A 5,074-nucleotide genomic window follows, 5' to 3' on the forward strand; every position below is an offset into this window, starting at 1 on the left:
TTTGGTTTCCTTTTACTTTCTTTCCCTGATAAGGTGAAAAGATGAGAGGTTATACTACTCTGCCTTTGTAGAAATTGTCAAAATTTCCAATACAGTCTCTTCCCCGCACCCCACAAACAGTAGACCCTATCAGGTCTTAGCTTCATTTTAAAATCTTGGGACAAAGTTAAGAAGTTCCCACTTCACAAAGTGAGGATACGTGCCCCCCCATGCACCATGTCCTCACAGCACAGTAAAGACAAATTTGTACTTTCTAACTGGGGTTCAAATCCTAGCCTCACCAGCTGTATGGTCTTAGATAGATGGCTCAATTTTCCTAAGTCTTATTTTCTGCATGCCTGTATGGTTAGTTAGCCAACATCCACTGCAGGATATCTCAACCTCAGCCATATTGACAATTGGAGTTAATACTCCAATTCTTTGTTGTAGGAGCTGTCCTGTGCACTGTAGAAAATGCACTAGCATCCCTGGCCTCTGCCCATTACTGGCTAGTAGTAATCCCTCCCTTTCTTTCTTTCTCTGTGTAACATCCAAAAAGCATCTTCAGACACGTCCTCTTGTCTCTTGAGGAGGGGAAACATCACTCTTCCTCTATTATTCCCTACATAAAGGTGAGTATGTAGAAATATTACCTGCATTTCACAGATGCAGGAGCTAAACACAGAGACACTAAGTACCTTCCTTCCTGGGGGTTACATAGATTTAAGAGGCTGAGCTCGAATAGTCAACCAGCCATCAGGCTCCAAGTGTATACCTTTCCCCTCTTCTTTACTGACTGGGAGTGCTCACAGCACCAACCTCGCCGAGCTTCTATGACTATGCAGTGGCTTGATAACCCTTGAAGCTATTGCTACTGCTGCTATTACCACTATACAGAACACAGCTTATCCTTTCTGCAAGGCAACCCTTCTTCTTGTGGGTCTCAGAGGCAACCAGTGCCCTACTATACCCTTAATCTTTGACTTTGAAGGAGGGAAGATGGAGAATCTCTGCTAGACTTCCCTTTTCTCTGCTATTTCCCAAATCAGATCAGTCCCGTCTCTTCTCCATCATGGCTATATTCAAAAGTTCATGAAAACTAAAAGAAACTTCATGTTTAGAAGAAGAGAATTCAAGGTAGAACCAGTAGTTTCCAAACTTGGCTGCAAATGGTAATTACTTGGGAACTTGGCAGTACCAAGTGGTGCCCAGACCTTCACCCAAAGATTCTGGTTAATTGGATTTGAATAAAGCCTGGGGGGTCAGATTTGATAAAGCCTTTCAGGTGATTCTAATGGGCAGTCAAGGATTTGAGCCATTCACCTAATAAATCTTTTTGGCACTATTAGTCCATTAGTGATTTTACCATAATTTGCTGATGAAGGGACTATTTTTACATCACCAGCAGGTAACTTAAAATTTCCCCCATGAAAATAAATGATGATCATTTGGCAAGTAAAATGTACAAGAAGAAATGAATGAAAGAGAGAAGAATTAGAATTTAGATTTGTATTTTCATGAATGCTGCTCAGAGAGTTGGCTAATTCCAAATGAATAGCCCTGCTCTGAACAAAAACTCAGCAGTGGTGGACAAGAATCTTTCAGGCTAAAAAAAATTAAATATAGTTTTTATCATCTAAAAATAAGAGGTTGACTGGGCAGGGTATTTAACTCAGGGGTTCTGCCACCTGCCTTGCAAATAAAGGTCCCGAGTTTGATCCCCGGTACCAAATAATAACAATAACAACAACAACAACAACAATAATAATAAGAGGTCGACTAAATAAAGTAAGGGCTGTCTTATAAAATACTGTGTTTCCTTACATAAACATGATTGTTCTGAAGTATTTGCACCAATACAAAAAAGCGATCACAATATGAGTCAGTGGAAAAATTCAATTACAAAAGAGTATGTATGCATATGTGGTCACTTTTTTCTTTGATAAATAAAAAGAAATACTCATGGAAAATATTTAGAGGGATGCACCCATAGTATTGAGTGGTTATTGCCAGATGGTGGGGTAAAAGTTTTTTCAACCTCTCTACTTCTCAATTGCTTGCAACTTTTCTATACTACATACACATGACTTTTACAATAAAAGATGTAAGATAACCTTTGAGAAACCCAACTGTCATATTTGAATAATCTCATTCTCATGAAAACATTCTTCTGATCCCTATTGTGACAGGCATAATGAATCTATCCCAAAATGGAAAGGTTATTTTAGCTACTATTAAGCATCTAGTTTCATTTCAATTAAAACTAAACAGTATAGCTTCAAAGTGAATTTCTACTGCAGCCAAGATCAAGCCTGCAAAAGTCAGTGGGCCAGGGTCTAATTCCCTATGCTTCATGGTGAGGCTTCCCTGGGAAGCTACCCTAAAGCAGCCAAATGGCCTTACCCTAGCTCTGCATACCCACCACCATAAGCATGTGTATTTGTGTGTGTTCGCTTTCTTTTGGAGAACTCACTGAAGCAACTGTTCTCCTGGTTGGGCCATTTAAGCATTCAGAACACTTAATCATGGGGTCAACTTTGAGCTAGACCTAGGTTTTGTGCTTCTGTTAGAGGAAATAGTAAAACAAACAAACAAACAAACAAAAAACAAACACCAACCAGCTAAAGACATGTTGCTGGAAGAATCCAGAGATAATCAAACTGTAGAAATGGAGCTTTTATGTTTTAGTCTTTTATTTTGAAAGCAAGTACCTAATAAAACAATACACCATCACAAAGCTTTGCACATGATAAATATTTGATGAATGAGTAAATGAATAAACTGATAAATAAACATAATAAAAAACCACGCATGTAGAATGAAAATGAGAATCTTATGTAGCTTGAGATAGATCACTCAGTAGCCAAGCTTATATATTTTTTGTATTTATAGATTCAAATTTTTTCTTTTTTTCCCCCTCATTGAGTTTATTGGTACATTTTAGGTATATAGTACAGTTACATTGATCATTGGAACTTGTACCTTTACATGACAGGTCTTTGTTCTCATTTTTTCCCCATACTCCTGCCCTCCCTACACCCCAAATTTTTTCACAGATAAGTGACACAAGCCTCCTGTGGTTAGAAGCAATTGATAGACTCCTTGTGCCAGAGTTCAGATGACAAGCCACGTGAAAGTAACTTCTGAACAAAAAGAAAAGGAAGAAAAACCTTTTATTTTGTTTGTGGGATTTTGGTATCTTTTTCAGAAGCCATTTTTGTATTCTGATACATAGAGCATGCCAAATTCCTCTCTAATAGTTTAGTTACCACATTTGGGAATTAGAAGTATCTTCAGAAAACCATTACTTCATCCTCTCTGCCCCTACAATCTCTGTGAAAAAAACACCTAACCTCTTATACACACAGGACTCTGATTGAATCTTATAGAAAGTGATCTTATTATTTTTCTTAGTAAGCTTTTCTAAGGTTTTAATCATCAAATTGAAATTAAGAGATTATTAATTAGATCCCAAGTATCAGGGTTTATAAGCATTGTAATATGTTATAATTCTATCAAAAAACTAAAAATAATTCCCTTAATATAGTCTTTCTAATCTGAATGAAATCTAAAATTAATCATCTATAATTATCAAACCTAATTTAATTAAAACTAGCTGTTCACCATCTGGTCTTATTTATATAAATTTAAGAATCTACGATTTCATAAGAAATTCCTCTATTTAACCAATTATGTTAAGCATAATTATTATGTAATTAATCTCAGTTCAAATTACATTTGTTGTCACTTGACAGAAAAGCAATTTATGTGATAAAAAACCAGTTGACCAACTAATTACTCTGCCAATTGGGATCTTTTATCTTAATGCCTTCACCATTCTTTAAAAGAAAGTTATTTTAGAGGAAAACATCTTTTTGAAATATGAGGCTAGGTTATTGTCAGTGCAAAACAAACATGAAAAATATTTATAGTGAAACGTTATATTTTGTACTTTCAATACCTTTATCTGGATAAATTAGTAAGCAAAGAATAAATTAACAATGGAAACAGAACACAAATTATAAAATTAAATGTATTAAATGAAGAAAATGCATAAGAAAATAGGAACTAGGGAAGAATTTATATGCAAGCTTGCGGCAGAATTTTTATCATCAGATAGTTTCACATGTCAGTTTCCTTCCTTGTGATTAGTAAACCTGCTAATAGAAAAGATGGATACTTTCTGTTTATGAAAGATAACTTTATAGACAATATTTATTCATATTCATTTTCTTTTGAAGACTTTCCCCCCAAAAACAGTGATGCTATTCTAAAGAATCTGGACAGTACACGTCATTCACCTTAAAATCTTATCATTTGGGAATGTGATTATTGAAGGAGGGAGTGAATTTCTGAATAGGACGAAATAATGTGGAAAATAAGACTGCCTTACTAAGTAGAAACTGGGGCAAAAAAAAAAAGAACAAGGTACAGATAGATAACAATTTAAAAAACAAAGGATTTGTGCTCTGGGTACAGCTTTGCACTATAAAAACAGGGGTAAAAAGAGAAAGAGAGGATAATAAACAGAGTTGTGTCAACTTCTGAAAATTACTTGGTAGAAGAAAAGAAAGGAGTCAAGTACACAATGTTTCTCTAATTTTCCAGTGCTAAGTCTCTGCCATCAGCTGATATAAGTGTACTGGGGTTTCAAAAGTTGCCACATTACTAGAAGAGTCCTTACAATAAAAGGTGATACAATTTTTAAACTATCCTGATTAGTTTTGTAAGTTTAATTGTAAGATAAATTTTGTAAGTTTAACATTGGTTTTAAGTCATAACATTATAGACTGTATGTTAGATAATAGTACGATGCCAATCTATTGAACTTGCTAATTGTACTGTGACCATGTAAAAGAATGTCTTGCTCTTAGGAAATACACACTGAAGTATTTAGGGGTAAGGAAGCCACAATTTAAAAAATTAATTCCTAATTGGTTGAGGATAAATTTATATAAAACAAGTGCACCAAAATGTTAGCCATCAATGAGTGTAGATAAAGAATATATTGTAAGCTCAAGGTCCTGAGTTTGATCCCTGGTACAAAAAAAAAAAAAAAAAAAAAAAAAAAAAAAAAAAAAAAAAAAAAAATATA

The sequence above is a fragment of the Fukomys damarensis genome, unplaced genomic scaffold (genome assembly GCF_012274545.1).
Source record: "Fukomys damarensis isolate Sample0158 unplaced genomic scaffold, DMR_v1.0_HiC HiC_scaffold_14, whole genome shotgun sequence".
Classification (NCBI taxonomy): Eukaryota; Metazoa; Chordata; class Mammalia; order Rodentia; family Bathyergidae; genus Fukomys; species Fukomys damarensis.